Source organism: Aethina tumida, chromosome 2 (assembly GCF_024364675.1).
Source record: "Aethina tumida isolate Nest 87 chromosome 2, icAetTumi1.1, whole genome shotgun sequence".
Classification (NCBI taxonomy): Eukaryota; Metazoa; Arthropoda; class Insecta; order Coleoptera; family Nitidulidae; genus Aethina; species Aethina tumida.
Window position 1 is genome coordinate 26,252,575 of NC_065436.1, and position 24,738 is coordinate 26,277,312.

The following is a 24,738-nucleotide window of genomic DNA, read 5'->3' on the forward strand; positions in this document are numbered from 1 at the left end:
TTGACCTCATTTTTTTATTTGGAACCCAAACATTAAATGAAAACTAATTGTCAAAAGCCATGAATTGAAATTTTGTGTCTTAAGTATAGATTTATTCATATTTTGAATGCTGATTCAAATTGTAATTGATGAGTCTTATGTCTCTTGTCCAGTAAAGGTAACTATATTAAATAACATTTTGTTAAATTAATAATTATAATACTCATGTTAATCGTCAATGCTAATTATACAGTAGGAAAAGCGATTGACCCGTTTGAATTTAGAGAAAGACATCATGCATGACAGAGACAGTCTATCCCATGATGGGAGACTTCCTCTCTCTATTGCACAGGATGTCTCTTTCAGGATTCAGATGGATCAAACTCTTAATGTACTGTATATCCAATTATGCATAGATGCAGAAATATTATTTTTTTATCAATTTTGAATTGGACATACGCATATTTGACCAAATATTACATTTTAAATGAACTTATCATTAATTATTTATAAAACAAAAAGGACAAAGTATAAATATTAAGTTAAATAATAGAGATTTAATAATTTAAAAAATTAAAGTAGATATATTTATATCCAGCTCAATTCAGAATAATATATATATATATATATATATATAATATTTTTATAGAATAAGACTCCAGAAGTTACACTTTGTTTGTTCAAACCATAGAAGAAACATAGAAATTATTACTTGGAAGTGCAAAAGACTGAAAGAGTTTCGTAAAAAAAAATAACTAACTAAATATTAATTTATTTTTGATTATTTTTTCTAGTTTTATGAGGAATTAGTTTTTGTAAAAAATATATTTCTCTGTGACACCCTTATATAATTTGTATATTTTGTGCGATTTTTACAAATTTACTTTTAAATTTTTTTTTTCATTTCTAAAGAATAAAACATATGTACTTATTAACATAATGACACCACTAGATTAAGCACCCTCTGAATGGGTTTATACCAAATTAAATTCAAATAATTTATGTGTTTACATTTTTAAATGTTGCTTAAATGTTAAATGCAATTTTTAATAGTCGAGTGCAAATGGACATCTTTATAAGTAAAATATTTAAAAACGTATTTAATCAGAATATTTTTCATTTCTAAATTACTGATACAGAAAAGTCTCGTCGGTCGGTTATTGTTGACTCATTTATATTGGAGAAAAACTGTAGTATTAGTTCTTTTATCAGTTTATATATTTTTTCAAATCATTATAATGAAAATCACTTCTCAAATTCTCAGAAATTTAAGCAACTTAAACGTTAATTTATTTTTATATTTCATAATTTTTGTTTTTAGAAATGTATTACAAAAAATAATAAGCTTTACTATTTTTTTAATTTTTTAGAAGTTTTACTGATAATGTATTTTTTTTCATTTTTTGTTGCACAACAAGTATATGCAAATGTATAATTCTGATTTTTTTGATATGTAATATTAAATATTATTCAAAATTTTTAAAAATGTATTTTAATTATGTTAACACATCAGAGTATTTAGAAAAAAATTATAAAAATTAGTTCGTTTCTCAGTTTCAATTTATTCCAATAACTACTAATTAAAAAATTAAAGATTCTCAGAAGATTCTTTCAGGTTTTAGAAAGTATTTAATGTCACTTAAACACCTTAGAAAGAATCAATAAACCTATTTTTTGTTCCATTCTTTGATTTTTTGAATTACAATAAAAGTTTTTGAAAATACATAACACTCAAAAGAAACTTATTTAAATCGGAGAAAAACTGTAAAAAAGTTGTTTTTTTAGATTTAAATTAATTTAGCATCTATCAATTAAAAATTCAAAGATGCTCAAAGAATTTTTTGAACATTCTGTAAAAGATTTCATAGATTAATAAAAATGTTCAAGTTCTCAATATTGATACAGTTTCAGTAAGAGGCTCGAACATTTTGTAAAAGATCATCGATTAATAAGTAAATAATTGTTAAATTAACTGTTTAATTATTCTTCTACTATATTAATAGGTAAAAAAATGCTTTTTTAATAATCTTTTGCATAACGTTTTATTTAAAATTAAAGTCATTTATGATATTTTAAACAAGGATACTGAAGAATGAATTACTATGCTGATTAATGGAATTTTTTACATATTTAGAGGTTTAACTCAATTTCCTTTAGATTTTTAATGAACTCAAATATTTAAAAAACCAAAAATGTGTACGATGTGGTTAGATCGGGAGCCGGAGCCGGCGATAGCGCCGGTTCTTGCGTTGTGTGTGCGGCGCTAGGCCATATAAGGTCCAAAGCCGTGGCAGCGCGGGGTCGAGACTCTCCGGCAGTCTCTCTCCTTACTTACACCCACCTAGCCGCATACCACGGCTCTCTTGATCTCTAGATTCTAGCCTACATAAACCGCCGATGACACAATAATACTTATTGGCGTGGGAGCCGCGCGTTCCGTCGCCGTCGGGGTTGCCGCCAACGGATCGCCGCCCCGGCTCGAAAATCCCTTCGGTACTGCGTACCATATCCCGACAAAATCACCGACAATAATCACTGTCGCGGCCACTCATTAATCCGGTGCACTCCGCCACATTATCTGCGTAATTGGCATTTGTAATGAATATTTTGGTCTTTTTTTGCAGATATCTCGGCGATGGACCCGATGGCATTCCGATCCCATTACGCGGCAGTGAGTATTGATTAAATTTAAATTTATTTAGCTCATTCCATCGGTTTAAATTCCATTCGTGCATATGACTTAATCGGTTATTGCACAACGTGTACCACACACAACAAGACACAATCGGCGTGTCGGATTGCAAGTGAATGGATTTATCGGTCGAATCGCGAAAAATAATAATATCGAATTCGCATTTAGTCAGCAGAACACTCTCGGAATGTTATTTGTTCGAAACATATGATTCAGCCTGTTTTTAATACGTGTACAATAAACAGTGTGAATAAGACGAAATATAAATTTTGTAGCAATGATAGGACTCAAAATCACTTAAAATTTTTAAGTGAAATATAAAAGAACGATATAATTTATATATTTATACTACGAATTTTTAAAAAAACAATGGAATTGTTGATTGTGTTTTAACATAACAACACACTATATATCAAGTTGTTTTTGAAACTTCAAAATTAATTTATTAAACTGGCATTTTGAAAATACTTTTGTTTTGTTTTAGAAGATTGACATATTTAATTTATATATTTACAAACTGCCATAGCAAACCTATGAAAGAATAAACGTATTTTTAAGTTTATAGATACTTTTTTTAAAACTTTAAATGTGATTAGTTGAAAGGGATTTTTTAAAAATACTTTTGTTTTAGTAGGTTTTTAAATTTAATTTATCATATATTTATAAACCAATACAGTGTAATATATCACGTATACTTTTTGAGTTCAAAATCAGAAAATATATTATTAATTATATAAAATTTAAACGTAAAAATTGTCTATTGCATTTTATAGTATTTTTTAAATAGTTTTGTTTTAGTTTGTTTCCAAATTTAATTTATTATATATTTTCAATCTACAACACATTAGATTTTTACATTTTTTGAGTTCCAAATGAAAAAAAAAAAAAAAAATAAAATTATTTTTATATTAAATTTATTTTCAAAACAATTGAAGTTGTTGATTGTATCTTAACGAAATCATCTATCAATTTATAACTATTGAACATATATGAACTGTAAATTTTGAAAATATTTTTTAAATACTTTTGAGAATAAATATTGTTATAATATATTTATTCTCAAAACAATGGAAGATGTTAATCATATTTTAACTTTTTATTGAATTGTTTTATTATGTATTCATAAACTGTTTCTTTTAATTTAATATACTATAATTTATCATAACTACCCAAACCACTTTCCGCACAATTGGACCAGAATCTAATAATTACTTCGCCTTCACTACAACAAAATCGAACATTCGCCTAACATAAAAAAAAATAACGAGCGAATTCATCTGTGGGAACGTAATCCAATATAGTATGACAATTCCGACTTGTGAAATCAGATAAAAAGGAAACTATTTGGTTACACGACAAAGCCAGTAAAACGTGCAAACTTGTACCTGTTTAGTAAAACGCTGGAATCGATACGTCGCAAAACTGGAACGACATGAGGGAAGAAAACACATGGTTAATTGAGGATTTGCTAAACTAATTGCTCGTTAACTAAAGTTAGATTAATTTTTCGTCACTACGCCGACATATTTAATTGGCCATTTAATCAAAGCAACACATTTACAACAGGCAATACATTATTGTCCGTTGCGGTAATTTGTAACTGATACATTCAGCGATTTATGCCACAATTGCAGTTCACCAAACTAACCAGATCATTTATCAAAGCGATATAATTAATAATTGTGCGGATGAAGTAAACGTGTCCAGTCAACTTGGATAATTTGAATTCATGTGTCTTATAAAAATTATCCATTGTAGATCTTAATTATGTCCGAATGTCCAATTAAATAATCTCGCTTAAAAAAGCTCCTAATTATAGAGATATTAATTCCAACATTTAGTACGATCAGATAGGAACGAAATGACTATGTACCATACATGAACCGTTAATTAAAACAAAGGAAATAATAAAATTATAAAACATGACCCAAGTTCCTCGTCTAATTTGGTAAGAGGATATCCTACCAACTGTTCAATGACTAGATACAATGTTGCACTACGGAATATTCAAAGAATTATTCAAAATCTACTTTAATTGTTTTTTGCATAGATTATAATAAAGATTGCCCTAATTTATTTGATAAAATTGGATGCCGAAAATATTTTAATTGCGGAAAAACTTGAAAGGTCCGCGTATCCATTTCAGTGCGTATAATGTTCGCATTAGCATAAAGTGGCATTTAATATTTAAAATCCACTTCCTCTACAAAAAGTCGCCGGTTAAACGGCGTTCTTAAGAGAATAATAAAAGTATAATGAAACAATTGTTTGTGAGAAAACACATTTTAAAACACCAACAATTACGTAATGTGGCACAAAGACACAGGTAATTGCTGTCCAATTTCTCAAATTTCTTCAAGTCATTAATCATCATTAGATGGAGAGTAGGAGAAATGATAATGTCCCCAATTAAATTTTTACGAAATCGGATTGAATTACTGAAATTAGAAGCGTAACACTCGTGACATTATTGCAAATTGAACTATTAATAACAAACTCGGATGTTTTTTTTGTGATTATTTTTCCACACGATAAAGCGAAACTTTAAAAACTTTTAAACAATAAATTATTATAAAATAAGAGATACACAAAGGGAAAGAATTATAAATATGTAACAGTATGATATAATTGCCATTACTTGGTTTATGAAATGGAAAATGAAGTTAGTTTTTTCTTTGTAGCAACTACAGTTATGATTTTTAATTATTTCCTTTAGTTTTTATTTATTTATCTAATTAAGTACTTCTTTTTTAAAAATTACTCAATGTTTATCGGTCTATATCGGTATGTTTTTATTTTTCTATCAATTTTAAGAAGAATTTTTGCAAATGCTTTTAAAATATTAAATAATAATTATAAATAACTTATTTATTATAAATCAATTTTTAGAGGGAGAATAACTCAGAAATTACAAATTAATAACCAATATTTTAATTTCTTTAAAACAATTTGTAATTTTGCTTATAGTGGTGTGATTACTATTATGATCTTTATTATATTTTTTGATTTTCGCAAATGTTCTTAAAAATTTTGAATTTTTAATGGCTTACATATTAGAAATCAATTTTAATGAGAGAATAACACAGAAATTTAAAATAAATAAACAATATTTTAATTTCTTTAAAACAAAAACAAAACAATTCAAATGTATTATGTATAAGCTTTAATATTTTCTTCGATTCTTCCACTTTTAGTTGACAATTATGTTATTACATTTGCAAATATTTTTAAAATATTTTTTATACTTTTATTGCACATCAATTTTTAATGTGGAACTAACCAGAAATTACAAATTAATAACCAATATTTTAATTTATTTAAAACCATTTGAATTTTCCTTATAGTGGTGAGATTACTATTATGATATTTCATATATTCTATAATTCTTCCTTTTTCAGTTGACAATTATGTTACTATTTTTCAATCAATTTTCCAAATATTTTTAATTTTTTTGAATTTTTAATGGCTTATTTATATACATATTAAGAAATCAATTTTTAATTAGAGAATAACACAGAAATTTAAAATAAATGGCCAATATTTTAATTTTAACAATTATTAAATATTCAAAGCTATTATGATATTTAATATTTTCTTCGATTCTTTCACTTTTAGTTGTCAATTATGTTTTATAAATCAATTTTAGGAAGAATTTTTGCGAATGTGTTTAAAATATTTGAATTTTTAATAGGTTATTTATATACAAGGAAGAATAATACAAAAATTAAAAATAAATAACTATTAATCTAATTTCTTAAAAAACAATTTGAAATTTTACTTTCTAAAATATTGTTTTAAAAAAATTTACAAATTTTATTTGATTTGTTTTAAAAAAACTTTTAAAGAACAATTATTTATGAAATTTTTATTTAAACATCTAAATATTATTGTTCTGGTTTCTTTAATAAATTTATTAGTATACTCCATAGAATCAAAAACATTAGATAGAAAAAATGACGAAAAAAAAATTATTTTTAATTTTATTTAAATTGGAAATTTTCTTAAGTGGAAAGTCATCATATGACTTTTAGTTTTATTATACATAACTACAATCATGAACCTTTGGCCCAATCCTGAATGACCTAACAAAAGTCACCCCCCTTCGATTATTACGGATTTTGCCAGCCAAACAATCGAATTTATTAATAGTGTCACATTCACACGAGAACGTCCCAAAACGTAACCGAGCGGTGGCAATCTGTTCATCAAATCCCAGATAATGCATAAAACATCTCGAGCACGATACGTGAGTATGTGCGAGAGGAGCGAACTCCGCCGTAATTTGTTGTGAACTTAGCCTTGTGCCGATGTGTGAGTGTGTGTGAGTGCGAGTGTGTCTGCGCGGCGCTCAGCTTCTTCCCACGGTATCTTCCCATCGATGTCGGTCGGGTTCCCTCAGGAACGGAATTCTGTTCTCGGAAATTGGGGTCCGGCGCGACCAATGCGCCCGCCGACGCCGCACCCCATGCAAAAACCAAAAAACCTCTACTCCTCTCTTTGATTTTAGCATATCGACTAATAAATTTATCTCGTAAATTTTAAATGATTGTTCAATAATAATATTAATGAATCTTCTCTGTGGATGATTTTAGAGAATCCAAATAAAGTTCTGAACCCCAAACGAAACCAGTCCACTTTTTAAGGGTTTCGCTCAGTGTGCGACACGCACATACACACTCACTGATTACCTGTGCACCAGTTTTATTTTGCGTAACGTCCGCATTGTTGCCGCTCCGTGCCATTGTTACCGGTCCAGTGTGAGCTGTTACATTTCTTTTTTTTTTTTGCTTTTCTCATCGTGTGTTTCTTTTCGCGACAAACAATGGTCGTCGGATTGAAAGGACCGGGTTTTCGATCTCGTTTCGGGGATCCGTTTGTGTCTGTTGTCAAGATGCGGTAGCGTTTCGATCAACCGTTTTTCGGACAACCTGTTCGTTTACGTTAATCGTACGGAGTTTATGTGCTGGCAAAAAATTCTGTAGGTTCACGGTTCAATATTCAGGAATGAGGCAGTTGTTTATTGCATCATATTTGATGGCTCTTTAAGTAATTTCAAAAATCTGCTTTGAATGCTATTCAGAACGCATCTAAATACTCATTTAGAGTTGTTCTAGGAAGGAATGAATTTTGATCACTTTTAGGAACAATCCATAAATCATTTCACGTTTTATAAATTTTTTCTCACATATAGTATTTTACTCTTAATCTACCTCATCACCACTTATAAACTGTATTCATAATGCATCAAAACGAAGAAATATAAAGAAGTAAATGAAGGATGATTAAAATTAAGCAGAAAACTATTGTAGATTAACGATGAAACTTCGGAAATACAGAAGTTGCTGTTTGCATCATATTTGATGTGTCTTTATGACAAAAAAAATAATTAACTATTAATTTTTATTATTCAAAAGACTTCTTTGAATTTCATTCAGAACATATTGAAGTCCTCGCCATCAAGAGTTGTTCTCTTAATTATATTGTACAAAGGAATGCGTTTTGATCATTTTTTGGAACAATCATTTCAAGTTGTATACATTTTTTCTTACATATAGGATTTTATTCTTAATCTACCTCATGACCACTTGTATACTATTTTCATAATGCATCAAAACGAAGGACTATAAAGGAGTAAATGAAGTATAATTAAAATTAAGCAGAAAACTATTGTAGATTAACGTTGAAACTTCGGGAATACGGAAGTTGCTGCTTGCATCATATTTGATGCGCCTTTTTATAACAAAAAAATAAGTAAGTCCTAATTTTTATTGTTCAAAAGTCTTCTTTGAATTTCATTTAGAACATATTTAAATCCTCGCCATTAAGAGTTGTTAACTTAATTAAGTTGTTAAATTAATTAAATTTTTATTGTTCAAAAGTCTTGTTTGAATTTCATTCAGAACAGATTTAAATCCTCGCTATCAAGAGTTGTTATCTTAATTGAATTGTACAAAGAAATGAACAATTCAGAAATCTTTTCATTTTTTGTTCAGAAACTTTAAAATAATTTTTTTCTTAAATGTAGGATTTTGTCATTAATCGACATCACAAATTGTAAACTATATTCATAATGTGTGAAAATGAAGGACTACAAAAGAAGTATGTGAATATGTATTATAATTAAGCAGAAAACAACTGTAGATTAATGTTGAATCTTCAGGAATAATGAAGATTCTACTGCTTGATGCTTCTTTTTCTAACAGAAAAAGTAAATAAATACTAATTTTTATTGTTCAAAAGTCGCCTTTGAATTTCATTCCAGACAGATTTAAATCCTCGCCATCAAGAGTTATCTTAATCTTAATTAAATTGCACAAAGAAATGACTTTTGATTACTTTTTAGAACAATTTATAAATATTTTTTCATATTTTGTTCAGAAACTGTAAAATAGTTTAGTAGTGAAGTAAGTGAAGATTAACTAGAAAACTACTTCAGATTAATGTTGAAATTTCGGAAATAAAGAAGTTGCTGCTTGCATCATATTTAATTATTTTTGTAATAGAACAAAAAAATTATTATTAAAAAAATTATCATTAATTTTAGTTAATTAAAAATCTTCTAATCACATTCAAAACAGATGTTTTCCATCGCCATCAAAAGTTGTTATGTTAATTAAATAGAACAACAAAGGAATAAATTTTCATTCCACTTTGGAACAATCCATAAATTATTTTTCATTTTCATTTCATTCCGTATTTAAAAACCAGAAAATAGTTTTTTTCTTAATGAAGTTCAGAGTATGCGTGTGTTAAGGTCGCCATCGAAATAAAACATTATCACGTGTCGTAAAAAATGTTTATGGACGTTCGCTTGTAGTTTAACAGCTAACCAACCCTACGAGACGTCGCGAACAGTTTTGGAAATACCACGTCGAATAATTTGTATGCGGAAGTGTGCGTTTCGAATTCAGTCGGTCATTCGAAATAAATAACAAAGGAACATCAAACCGAGCATTCCCCAAGAAGCAATTAAATATTTATAATCCGGTAACAATGCTGAATAACAAATATGGTAATATAAAGAAAGTGAATTCAAACGGTTGTGTGTGATATTGAATAAAACGAACAGTTGACGTTTTCGAGGGACATTTCAAAGAAAACGTGGTCCAATTGACAATTCCATTGTGTGTGCGGCTCGCGGTACTCGACTTTTAAGTCATATTTTTCGAATATCGCACTCGATGCATATTCGACGTTTGCCTGATTAATCGGTATCTTGCCAACAGTTCTTGTGAAATCGGTCGTATCTGAGGCGCAAGACATTATCGTTCGCCCGAAAGATTTATTATTTGAACAGGAAATTCAAAGCAAACAATTTTTTCAATAAACGACTATCTTTAAAGGGTCCTTGTGCCGAATATTTCTCGGAATTTGTCGCGTCCCGTTTTCGGAGCGTTTCCGAGAAGAGGGTTAATTTCGAGGGTCTCGCCCACCCAGGCTTGGGAACCACGGTTTTCTTACAAAAAACCAACGCCATATATCAATCACTTAATTATTTGTGAACGATTAATTTTGCATTTTTTTCCTGAAAATTCACAATTTATCATCGCCTTTTTTCGAAGGGACGTACATAATTACTTTAGGTACAATACCGCTTCAACTCTAGCGGGACGAAGATGTTTCATTTATATTTTAAATTGATATGTGACCGTCAGTTACGTGTACTTACTCTATCACCACAACCATAATTGTTATTTGTTTGTTAATAATATAACAAAATAGTGGACATCTTACATACATTTTCAATTTAACTGCACTTATTCCCTTCCGGACAGTAAATGCACATCATTAGAACAATTAATAACTAGAATTTGTGATCAATCAAGCCTCATACTGTCATGGCATGTGCACCTTTATTGACACTAGTTATTTTTTGTAATTCTAGTAATAACTTTGTAACGCCGAAAGAAAATGTAAGAGGTATGGACAACAACCGCTTCGAAGTTATTGTCCGTAAAATTATTCACCTAAAAGAAGTTTTTGTCTGCATATAAAGCACTTGATTGCTCGAAACATAATTTTAATAATTGAACGAAGTCTACGTAAAAAATTTAAAAAAAATGTACAGTCTCACAGTGATTATCTGTTCTCAAATAAAACGGGCCATACAGTAAAGACGAGGAAGTAATCACCAGTAGTGCTTAATATGCATTCATCAGATGAATCAAAGACAGGAAATCCTGCTAAATCAAATCCCATTCGTTCCTTCCTTTTTTCGGAGGCCTTGTCGAGGTGCCTGGCAATTATTTAGCACACTTAAATTTTTCGGACAGGCGTGCATCGTCCAATTAGGTACATTAATCAAACATCATTGTGGAACTATTAATGTACATAACTACTAATGTAAAATGGGGATGTGCTAATGTATAGTTATCGAGTTAGGTGTACATTGTATGGTTGTTAATAATCCCATTATATGATAATATCCAATAATAACATCATTAGAGAAATTATAGATATGCCGGAGACACATGAATTTATTGCTCGCAACCATTTATTCCCCCCGATCTAAGGTTCAACAGGTTATTCTAATGATTTCAGTTCATGGACCCAGAATAATTGAATGTTTTGATGATTATCGCGCTTAATGGCGGCCCGAGTTGGAATGTTTATCGTTGCTGGCGAAAAAAAAAATTGTTTCTATTATTACTCTATTAGCGCGCCATAAAGGCATTTAAAGTGCCGTGTATTAAAAGACACATTTGCATGCGTCTTGGGTTTTGTAACTTCTCGGTCATTATGACCTAATGATGGCAATTTTCGAATCGGGTAAATGGTTCATGTTTGTGTTCATGTTTTCCTCAATGTGTGAATGGTAGGAACTAATCGTCGTTCTTTTATTTTTTCCAGATAATCGAAACGTCGGTCCGAACAGGTAAATACGAACCATCAGTGTTTTACACATTGTTTGCTCTGGAGCAATTTTGGAGTGGATATTTAAATTTTGTCAGAAAATGTTTTTAGACCCCTTCACTCATTTCACGACATTTTTCATTTTTTTCAAAATATTTCGTTTAATTGCGCCAAAACTCGTTTGTTGATAGAGATTCAGTCAAACTTCTATATATCGAACTTCGATAACTCAAAATTTTGGTAACTCGAAGCAAATTAGATGGCGATTACTCGAATATCTTAATAACTTTTCTCGATGTATTTCTTTTCCGATAATACCTTATGCTCCAACGACATTCCCTGTCGGCAACAATTCTAAGACTAATTATCGATTGATTATAATAATGCCGGAAACTTTTACAATTTACTTCTTCTTATGAGAAAACCTGTATATGATAAAATCGACAAAGTTATTCGTAATGATCTAATTGGAGCTTTTTATAAAAATGAAAATAAAAATATCTGACTTTTTTTGCATTCAAATAAAAACTTTACATAATATAATACATAATAATAATAATGATTGTATTAAGTACTACATATTTGATAGGTTTCAAAATGTTATTTTTGATAAGTGTGTACTTCAGTATCTTTTGTAGTACATAGATTAAAGCACACTTACATGATAAATACACAATTATAATTTTCTATGTATGTATTTTTCCATATTTAATAACTAGAATTTTTTTGTGGCAAATCATGGTTCGAGTTGTTGAAATTTGACTGTATGTAGAAAATAAGTTTTCAACTAAAAATACACAACCTACTCATAAAATTATTTACTGTGGGTGTTTTAAAGACAGGCATTATTATTGATTACAAAAAGTTAAATATTTATTTTTTGTAATTTATTGCCAATTTTAATTTTTTATATATGTTATCTCTAAGTTTATAGATTTATGTATTAAAATTACAAAATACATACCTAACATTAAAATTAAAAATTAAAATAGCCAATAAATTAGGAAATATACTTATTCTACGTAACTATTTCATAATTTTATTAAATAAATATTTTCGAAAAATTAATACTTCCATATGAATTAAAAATATAAATGTACAATAAAATGCGCAAACTATTATTTCACATAATTTTCATGAAATTGATTAAAATACACTTGTATTACCTTTACAGGTAAAACAATTTTAAAACATTATAAAATTATCCATTTCAGTTTTGCTTAAGAAGTTTGTAGATAAACAAATATTAAATATTGAACTAAGCAAACTATTATTATATTAAAAATAATATTTTTTATAAATAAATATAAATACTTTTTACGCAAAAAATGTTTAATATTTCTTACTTATAAATGTGGTAAGTCTAATCGTCGCGTTGAATTTGCGTTTTCTAATCATCAGTGTGTTCAACTTAATGAAGTAAATGAGTTTGACAAAAGTAAATAGTATCGAAAAGTTGGCCAACAAAAAAACTGCGAAGTATGATTTGTCCCTATAAACTTAATACCTTCCCATCTATATGGAACTGCCAAAATTACCCCAGTAAGTTAGGCAGGACCACCACCACTAATTTTATATGTATGACTCATGATATAATAGATCAATAGATTGTAAAAGTCAGATGGACATCATTTATACATACTTTTTGCGTGCATTCAAACCATTGTTTATATTGTTGAACAAACTTGATACTTTTGGTCTTAGCGGTAGTCTTATTAATTTAATTGAGAGTTATGTGCGAAACAGAACTTATTACGTCAACTACAACGGATTTATATCTCACACTTACACTGCATCCACTGGCGTACCGCAAGGGTCTAACTTGGGACCCCTATTATTCCTTTTATTCATCAACGACTTGTCGAGTTTGTTTTTATGCTGTAGTCTTACCTATGCTGATAATCTGACGCTATATTATCAAGTCGACAGTATTGTACAAGCCCTTATTCTAGTGGTATTGACACTTTTGTAGCTAGAGTAACAACCTCCAGCGAAATGTAAAGAAATGCTTTATTGTAAGTTACACCAAACGTAAATCGCCAGTCAAATTTTCATCCACCATAAATAGATACGTGCTGGTGAGGAAGGATTGTTGTAAAGATCTGGTCGTTAATTTTTTTAACAATAGGTATCTGAAAGTTCCAGTAGATGATATGAGTGAACGAGGTTTAATAAATTTCTAGAGAAAATAAAAATCATTGAGATTTTCTAAATATTTTTAAGAGTGTGTTGTGTATTATTAATTAAAAATTGTTTTCTCTATATTTCGTACTTAAAAATAAATAGAAAAAAATCTTAAATGTAAAGGGGTCTTAAAATTAATTTAAGTTCTATTTCTTTAAATTCGGTTATCCTTCTGAAAGTCGTTTTAAAAATATTTTTTTTTGTTTTTTATTTTTAGAGTTGAGAAAAAAATCACCATCCATTAATTTTGACCTTTTGACTATTAAAAAAAAATTAAACAAAATTAAAAATTTGGAAAAACTCAAAAACCTTTTAAGTTAAAGGGCTCAAAATTTGGCTGAATTATTTGATGTCAAAACTATTTCTCAAGTTCAAATCTTCTTTAAATTCGAATAGATTTTAGAATCGTTTAAAATTGTAAATCGGCGTTTAAAACTACAAAAAACTCAATGAATGACAAACGATAATCAGATGTCGGATGGGCACCGCACAGTGCAGGAACTAGCGGAGAGATTCATTAATGAAAGCAAAAGCGAATTGCCCACACTCCGCGGCCCGAGTAAGTAGGTCGCAGTAGGGTGGGAAAAACATAGGACGTTTTAAAAAACTTTTGCCCACAATATATTACCGCACACATGGCAATGAGATTGTAATTTCCGCTTGCCTTTGGAAATTGATCTCTGATCGCAGTGGCGCACGCACGACACCCAAAATCATCGCGAACTTTAATCCGTCCTATTCGTCACAGCTCAAAAAATGTTCTACACCACGCTACTGATCTAGGGCACGTTATCGCCCAGTATCATCGCCGATAAAAAAAATCGAAACTTTACTGAACAGAGTACTGAATGGAGTTTCGCCTAAGTATGAATGAAATACGTTCCACACGTGTCTAGCCATTAATAGGAGGTCATTCAACTTATACAGGACTTTTAAAGAACATTAGCAACCACAATGTTTATTATCTGCGACAGAGACGTACTAGCCACACCTCGATTAACGGGTCACAAATTTGCAAATTTCGACACGATTTTTTTTTGTTTGTGGTCACGGTAAATTTCCCAAAACAAATCAAACGCATTTTTCTAATTAACTACTTAAAATTTAACGCCGCTTCTGAAATGGATTTGCCGGACTAAAGGAAAAACTCCCCACACTAAGACCGAATCAGTTTTAATCAACACGGAATTAATAATCGAATCAACAGGTGTTCAGATCCAGACGATCCGATACCAATTAATTTTATGTGGAGTGAGTGTGTTTTTGGCGAAATACACAGCTTAAAAAAGATGAGTTCATCATTGGAAAAAGCTCGTTGTCATTCAAGGATATATGGGAGTGGACTATAATGTAACAACTTGTATTGAGATCATTCTCAAAACCGAATCAGTTCAGCGGTGATGAATGTGCCGGATCACCGACTAAATATCCCTAACGGTGTCTTGGTTACAGAAATTATTTATTGCTTTATCAAACCAAATTGTTTAAAACAATGGTTTTAAGGCGAACACTTTGTTGGTTTGCAAGGTAGAAGGGTTTTTGCAGTTCACGAAGTCGTTGAATGGACTTGAGTGTATGTATGTGTATCAGCGTGGTACGAGTACACTGAATAATAAGCAGAATCAGTGTTTTATCTTCCATCATAACAGCTGTCTGCCTTCCATCCGGCCTATATGTCTTTGTTGTACCGTCTAAAGGGGACATATCACGTTCTCGCTCTATTTAAATAGGTCATCTTCTCGACAAGCATGCTTATCGGAAACATACCTGTGGAATAATGAATTGGTTAACGAGACGTCTTTCGTCGCTGATGGTTTCGTACTTTTTAGTGTATAAGTGGCTTGTCTGTTTCTAAGAAAATTCAGATCTCCTCCTGTTACTATTGTTTTAACAGAGAACTATAGAAATAATAGTAACACAGATCACAGCATCTAGTACTAACTGTACAGGCCACATTTTAAGTCGTTATTAATAGTACCATGTTCCATTCGTCACTAGTACAATTTGTCCGCTCTGAAGTGGAAATTTAAAGACCTGCAAGTTGGCTTCGTTGTCTTCCCGTATTGGGAACGTGTCTGAAATGACAGTCATTATGACACGGCCCTCGTAAATCAATAAACCCCTTTGTATTGGGCCGGAATACAACCCTAATTTCATACTTCCTGTTGACCGTGGTGACCTCGTAAATTACTTAACACGATTCCGTCCGTCTCTGTGTCACTTCGGCACGTTTCCGTGTGTGTCACAGTTTCGGTTCGATTTGGCCCGTCCAATTAGCCCAAGACGTCCGTATCCAAGGCGTCGCGGCGATATTTAGGTGATCGGTCGCGGCAGACGGTCGGAAAAGCGGGGTCAATGAAAGTTATTCCCCTTTTGTGAGGCAGCGTCGCGGCTCAGAATAGACCGGCGCGTCATTACGTCATAAGCCGTCAAATACGTAATGGCTATTTTATTACTTCCTAACTACAGTGAAGAATGCAAAATGAGATACAAAAGTGTGAAATCTAAATTTGAATCGGAATAATATTTTTACTCATCACTATTATTAGAACACGGCGGCCGTTCGGCCCCTAATTTAATTTCTCGATGGGCTTTTCGGTGCTTCTGGTCCTTGTGGGGTTGCAAGTGCAACAACCCCCCAAGTAACGGACCGGCCGAACGACAATTTCAGGTGCAACATCTGGCCAGATAACGACCACAACACGGGTGAGCAAGGGGTTGATTCACTAAAAAATGAAAAGAGACTGCCCAATCCGGTATCGGAAGTGACGTTGAAATTTCAGGATGTCACGAGAACGGTTGAAGATATGACAATATAAATTGGATAATGTGTTGCGAGCCGCAACAACGCATCCTTCATTATTTTATGCATTGCATAACATGCAAGGTAATGACACGATCGCAGCAAAAAGCCACTCACTAATGGTACATTTACGATACGCTGGAGGATGTGTATCTGCTAGGAAATTATACGTAATAAAATGTGTGGTGTAACGTTACTTTTTTGGATTCCTTCGATGCCTCTAGTGGTGCAATTGAGCAATATACCAGGGAGGTCTTCATATCTGAGACAGATTTGCTCTGAGCATGAATATCAATTTACTTAAGTCTTATTAACACGTTATTACACCTTTTTCATCAGCAATTATCGTTGGTCCTTTTGTGCTATTAATATGTTCTCTTCACTGTCAATAAATAATTACGTCTTGATTCTCAATTAACAGATCGTTTGTTATCTTTTTACATATTTCAGATTTTTTTTTTGACGCGACTTGCTGTTATTTAATAAATTTGATCGTTGCAACTTCGTATCAATAGTGGATGTTTCAACACAAATATTTAATTCAATATGTATGTTATAAAGCGTTGAAAAATTATGTTTTAATTTCCCATCATTTGTAGTTGCCGGGTGATAAGCACAACATTTTATGTTATAACGGGCATTACACAATGTTAGATTAACGTGTGTTTCCATGTATTTTACATTGTTCGCAACCTGTAATTTTGTAAATGCAGTAGTTTATGTAATTTCGTGTAATTCTCGGTGCATTGTTTTATTTTCTCTTCATTTCGTTAATACTTCTTTTAGAAAATTACACCATTTTATTATTATATCAATTATCTAATTTATATATTAGACGAATTAATTTTTAAATTGCAGCGACTAATTGCAGAGAATTGTTCAAACAACGAAATTCAACCGTTTCCCAGGAGTAATTAATTTTTAAACTTATCTGTTAAAAATGGGGGTACCATCACTGGACGAAATTGACGCCAGTTTTCATTAAAATTTGTACGAATATTTAACGGTTAAAAACCCAATTTAGTTGTTTCAAATAAAATAAAAATAAGACTTCTATGATAATAGACGCTCCAAAGAAATTCTTGGACAAAATGCCATCAGGAATTAAAGGTTAACTATCGCTTTTAATAATCTTATTTAGGTCGAAGTGGTGTTTTTCCCACAGCAAGTGGCATGAATAATTCAAGAAAAATTCATTTGTGTTATCCTAATGACTATCACATTAATACGCATAATTTATTAACATTAGAAGGGCATCGATAGTGACATTGTGATATCGACAGCGATAAATAACCAGAAACCGTCGACAACTAGCCACAAAACGGCAACAATACAAATTATAATTATAGGGGCGGATAAAGAACATTAATTTAAAGGAGGGAAGGGTGAAAAGTGGTAGGTAATCATATTGAATTATATGGGGGTCTGTAATAGAGCTATTACTACCCACATTAAATCAAAATAAACATCATAAACACCATAAAGGAACAATTAGGAATTCACATCTTAACGGCGTCGTTTGCTCGTGACCGTCAACTTATTTGTTACGACGCAACTCGCACAAGAAATTGTTTTTAAATTGTGTTTTCCTTTTTGTTAATAACGATCTTTAAGGGATGATAAATTGCCGATTTAATACTAAACTTTATCAGTCCGGGAATTGTGAATAAAGAAAATCTCACAAACTAAATACAAGGTAAAGAAAAAATGATATAGCTTCTTCTTGCACAATCGTTTCCTGCTGCGATTCCACCGGCCAGATTCCTGCCGAAAGCAGGAGAACACTTAACGAGGCATAATTAGAGGAAAACAGCGTTTCATTACGGAACAGGTGAACCGAAAGGCCCGAACTCCGTTACCAATCAGGATGGCAAGGTGCAAGGTGGAAAAGACACGCGCCCAGGACAGATGTTCGATGACAGGTGGGCCTTCACTGCGAGATCGTCCTCTGGTCTCGCTGTCAACTAACGGAGGTTACTGTTTAACCCGAAACAGAAGTTGGATGGTCGAAAAATGGCGAAGAATTAAAAAGATTTGAACCAGAAAATGTGCTGGAAGTGGACTGTGATGTGGAAGAAGAGTTCTCCAGGTTATCATGATGAGTTACAAGTGTACTATTCAAAATTGACAAGAATGTAATGCATGTAATAATTGATTTAATTTAAAGGAATATAATGGAGTTGATACTCAAGTATGTAAATTGAAAGAAGGCTAGACGCAAGTATGTTTATCTGAGATAACCAACACATAAAATGTCTGTAAAAAAAGTGGGTAATTGCGTACGTAATAAATCTTCACTTCCGACTTGGTAACGTCTATCTTGACTCGTACAGCTATTTCCAATTAACAGAAAAAAATGGCTCTGACATTTTTCACATTGCTATTTATCGAGACTAATGATAGTTTTACACTAATTGTAAAAGTAGATGATTGCGAGAATTATTTATCATTCTTTTAACTAATTGTCGGTCATGGGCACATTTCCTATTTTATGGCAACGTCAAAAAGTGTATAACAATATCAATACTAAATATAGAAAACCTAATTTCGTTACTGGGATATCCTAAACAGGATTATTTGACAGCTTTTCATAATTATTGATTGATCACCGTAGAAGCCCCATAAATCTATTTCCGAGGCGCCGGACTAGGTTTCCACCACGCAAGACAACCTTACATTGTATTATTAATTAATCCTGGACGTTTTCGCCGGCACTTGGAACGTACCGTGACAGTATTGTTTTCGGGTACCAGAAAAAGGCGTCGACGGACGAAATTCCATTAATCAAAAAAGCAAAAAATCCCAAAATAATTGAACGTACCGGTTGGTGAATCCGACGCATTTCGGCTTACGGGATACGTAAACGTTAATTGAATACACTTGTCCGAATGGGAAACAACATTAGGATAACCGGAGGCGTTCGAGTATGAATGATTAATGTCACTCCAGTGTCATGTGCCCGACGACTAGATAATTTTTCGAAAAGTCTTAACGCAATTAACGGAGGGCGCGACATTTTCGTACAGAGTGCGTTTCGCATGTATCGCAGCGATGAGGTGTAAAAAGATAAATGGAATCGGGGCCTGTCAAGTCCCGGTTGTTTCAGTCACAGATAAATGTTGTATAGAATTAAGTTGAACTGTATCTTATCGTGCTTTGGACATTTGCTGCCATGGGGAAACTTTTAACTAGTGTTAAGTTTGTCAACAGCAGTTAAATGGGGCTTTGTGTAACTAATGTGTGTTTGTGAAAAATTTTGAATAATATAAATATTTACAATCTTGTTATCTATGATTTTGGACTGCTTTATATATTCTTTACTTTGGTTGGAAAAATTATAGAAAAGTTGATGAAGTTTTATTTGTTATGAAATTTTAAAAAATTGTATAATAAGTATTTACTTATTATTTAACTTATATTTTATTAAATAAAAAGATTTAAATATGAAAATTATTTTTATAATTTAAAAATATTCAGAATATTTCTAATTATAACGACAAATTTATTTTAAAAATAAATGTTCATTTATTATTTTGTTTTTAATACAAGTAACAAAAGAATTATAAGTTTTTAATTTTATAAATAAAAAAATTGTGCAACAATTTTACTATATTATTATAATTATTTATTTAAATGAAAATATTTTAGATTATAATAATAAAAATTTGATTTCAAGAATTTTTATTTTATTTAAAATTGTTCATTCAGTGAATCATTAATTAATGTACTAATTAATGGAGCAATATTACGAATATTAGTATACCTAAGTATAGTATAATATTCCAATATTGTTGAAAGATAAATTGCGCTATTTTTTAACAATTTATTCCCCAGTCTACATTATTTACATTATTTCATATTTTAAAAAACATAAATAAATTTTTCATTGTTTATTATTTATTCATATTTTTCTTAATTAATATAACAAAAATCATTTTTAAAATTTAAATTAATTTATAAAGAATAAGTAATTTTTTTTACAAATAATTTATAAATTGCAAAAAATTTTTAATTTGCATTCTAATTTTTATATAACTGTATAATTTTATGAACCTAGGTAATTAAAATTTATGAAAAACTATTAAATTATTTCTTATAAATTTTTAATTAATATTAGTAATCAGAAAAACGCAAAAAATACAGATGTTTTAACGTAAAAAGAACCTGACAAAGTTTTTAATATTAATTACTATTACCACTATTCATTATTTATTTTTTTTTTTTAGAATATATCGACGAAAAATTATTTCTTTTTTTTTTTTAATTTAAAATAATTTATAAAAAGTGTTTATATATTGCATATTTTTATAAACTTATAAAATTATAAATTATTTTTAAAGGAAAATAATTAAAATTCATGAAAATTTTTTATTGCATATTTTAATAAACTTCTATTTCTATTTCTATTAGTTAATTACGTTGTGGACACTAAAGTCGACGTCATTTATAAAGTATAAGAATTTATAAAATAACCAATTTTTATAAATTAATGTTTTTTAGGAAGATTTTTAATATATATGTCGGAGAATTAGTATTAAGACGAATAACAAATAAAATAAGCAAAACGAAGACACCAATGGGTAGCCGAATGTATCCGTGGGCCGGATAATCGAATCGCTCTGAGAAAAGTGCGTCAGTAAAGAAATGATGAGTTAGTTAGAAATTGATCGTCGCGGTCCACAGACATATTTTCGTTTTGTCGATATCATTATTGTTAATTAGTAATACAGAATTAAATAGTGTATCGTGTAAATAGACGTTATAAATTAACAATATGGAATCTCAAAATCCTGACCCTTTCCCGACATCAGAAGTGGGATCTGACGTGCAAATAACAATGTGACGTGCAATGATGGATATACAAAATAAAAATATATTAGACCTGATTAAAGCAGTGAGACCAGTCCAACAAACTCAAAAAGTGTCGTTGTCAAAGTTTAACCCTGACATGTTTGGAAATGATCCGGTATCTTGTTGTGCAACAGTAGATATGTGTATGGAAGAAAATCTACTAGAGGGTAGTGCACTCATTATTGCACTCATCCAAGCACTGCCATACCCCTGATGCGACATTGTCGTCTGTTCTTAATTGTAAACCAAAAGAGAGAGAATACCTTTTCGCCTATGATACTCGATTAATGATCAGATGAAAGTCTCTAAATACTGAAGAAATTGTTGTAGCAACAGTTTTGGCTCATATTGCACAGTTTGATACAAGATTGCAACGTACATCTTTTACCACAAAGATCACAACAATGGCTCAGTTACAAAGAGAACTGAAAGCCTATTCATTTGGAAAAAGAAAGATACCAGAATTATCGGAAAATGGTGGTACAAAAAAATGGAAATCGTCTACAGTCAAGTGTCATTACTGTGGGAAACATGACCATAAAATCGTCGATTGCCGATTAAAAAGAGATGAAAAAATGCCAGGAAATTTACGTGCCCAAACAACCGACAAGCAGAGGATTTCAGTCACCTGTTTTAAGTGTGGTGAATTTAGGCATATTTCGACTGGATGTACCAAGAACGGAGTTGTCCAATCAGGAAAGGAAGTGCAAAATAAAAAAAGGGTATTCTCCCATTGTTGAGGAAACATCTGCAAAATTTTCTGGAAAAAGAATAAATAACGTCGTCAAATTAAGGGGCATAGGAAACGCTTCTATTAGCAGTACAATGCTAATATTGTCTCAAGTGATAATAAATGGAAACGTAATCGAGATTTTGTTTCATATAGTACCGAATATTTGTTTAAAATATGATGTTATTATTGGTCGTGGGATTCTAAGTCAGGGATTTGAGATAGCCATAACAAATAAGGGTGTTAATATTTCAAAAGATCCATCTGTTAATTTATGTAGTGAAAGCAAAATAAAGTCCTCTGTTAATCTAAATAATATTGATACTGACGTAGTTAAAGAGAAAAAATCTCGTCTAATAAGTTTATAAACCATATTCCGTGTCCACGTGTTCCGACAGGTAAGTTGAAAATTCGGCTAACAGATCAAAACAAAACAGTTCAAAGAAGACCTTATCATCTCAGTCCCAATGAACCAAACAAAACTTGATCCCAAGTTTGGAGGCCCTTTCTTGGTAACGGAGGTATTGGATGGTGATCGATATACTTTGAAGTCATTAAGTCCATGAGAATTTGTGGAAAATGCCTGAAAGTTATATTCCAGGTGAACTTGAAAAGGTTGAAAGAGACGTTAGTGGAAATGAAGGCGTTGAAAGAGATGTCACAGGTTGTGAAGGTGTTGAAGGAGACGTGATAGGTTGTGAAGGTGTTGAAAGAGACGTCATAGATTGTGAAGGCGTTGAAAGAGACGTCATATATTGTGAAGGCGATGAAAGAGACGTCAGTATGTAGAATCCCAGTAGTGAGACTGTATTGTCTTACATGTGTCGATCTGTAACTACAAGTGCAAAACTAGATGATTTTGATCATGATGCGGCAATGTAGAGACGTTGTGTGTTGTGTTTACTTTTGAATAGAAACAAAGGCATTTGAATCATTATCAATGTTCATGTTTGAATGTTTTGAAATCGATCTAAACAGTACCTGTGTTGGGGGGAATTGGGTGTCTTGTTTTGGGAAAGAGTTTGTTGTAAAACATGTAATGATTATTTTATCTGTATCTGTCTTGTAACAGATGTTATGTTTTATATTTTAGAGGCATTCGAGAACGCGTGTTATGTCTGAATGGCCGAGTCGAAGAATTAGTATTAAGACAAATAATAAATAAACTAAGCCAAACGAAGGCACCAATGGGTAGCCGAATGTAGCCGTGGGCCGGATAATGGAATGGCTCTTAGAAAAGTGCGTCAGTGAAGAAATGATGAGGTAGTTAGAAATTGATCGTCGCGGTCTACGGACACATTTTCGTTTTGTCGATATCATTTTGGTTACAGAATTAAATATTGTATCGTTTCGAGTAAAGTGTAAATAGACGTTATAAGTGAACAATATAGAATATCAAAATCCTGACCCACTTCCGACCCATATATCGACCAAAATTCGATTAATATACCTACGTATATTTAGAAAAAAAGGCGTACTGGACTTCCATTCGACATTCTTAGTTTTCGCGGCGGCGAATGTTCTTGCGACGACAAGCAAATAAAACCTGCAACGATTTCGCCTAGGGTCGTAGTCATCGTCGTCGTTGCATTGCCGAGATGTTAATCTGATTTTAATTGCAGACCATTTCGGTGGACATTGGAATTGTCATCCTAGGAAATGAATTCCGAACATCGTAATTTTTACGTTCGCTTAATGGTAGGCAATCATAAATTGCGCGCAGGCTAAATTACGTGGTATCAAAGTGTCACATATATAGGTTACGTTGTCGTCGTGCCGTTCGCGTAATTCCGAGGATAATCTCAAGGAATGTGACAACCGTGGGGTTGTCATTATTAGTTTCCTGTTCGGGCTTTTTGCCATACGGTCGTTTTGTATTTTTTTGCCCGAGCCGGAATGCAAAGCTAACGGTGATATTTAAATTACACAGTAATTTATTCTAAAACAATTTGTTTTTTAAATGCCTCGTGCAGTCGAATATTGTGAGGAAGGAAGTACAATTATTACGGGTCTTGGAAGTGCAGGTGGGAAGTGGGGGACGTGTATGTAACTAATATTATTCAATTCGGTACCGGCGTTTTGGGTCAGAGAAATCGAAAATCGGGAGGATAGAAAAAATAATGGCAAATGGCGCGACATTTTCATTTCGTATTTTGGTTGTAGTAACTCGAGGAGGTGTTGATAAACACTTGGCCTTGGTCGTTTCTAATAAACAATTGCAAAAGCCGTTGTCATAGCAACAATTGCAACTAGCGTATGGAAATGTGCAAACTACAAAAATGTGAAGTTTACGTACATGAACTTTGCATCGAAAGGTGTTTTCATCCGATCTTTGATGCAATAGTGCGCAATTTCAATTTTTTCTTTAACTTTAAATATTTTTAATTTATATAAAGGGATATTTTATTCAATTTCTAGAATATATGTATATAATATATGTAAAACAATTTTGAAAAGCTCCAAAAATACATACTTTTTATATTGTTTTTAAATTATTTTATATATCTGGAAAAACAATAATTTTTATAAATATGTATTTTTATATACTTATTAAAATTATATGTATTAATATTTTATTTTTTTAATAATATTGATTTAAACTATAAATTGTATTCTTTTAGTTTCTTTATTTAAATATTAATCCTC

General features: G+C 31.2%; 1 long non-coding RNA gene across 3 annotated transcripts in view; it reads left to right on the forward strand.

Moving 5' to 3' along the window:
* The window catches only part of LOC109604802 (uncharacterized), a 75,268-nt gene that overhangs the window by 23,943 nt on the left and 26,587 nt on the right, over positions 1–24,738 (forward strand). For 2 of the 3 annotated variants that reach the window (XR_007547331.1, XR_007547330.1), the window contains exons 2-3: positions 2,604–2,650; positions 11,522–11,546. This is a non-coding gene — a long non-coding RNA (uncharacterized LOC109604802). The remainder of the gene's footprint in view (positions 1–2,603; positions 2,651–11,521; positions 11,547–24,738) is intronic. The other variant, XR_007547332.1, reaches the window with a different exon arrangement.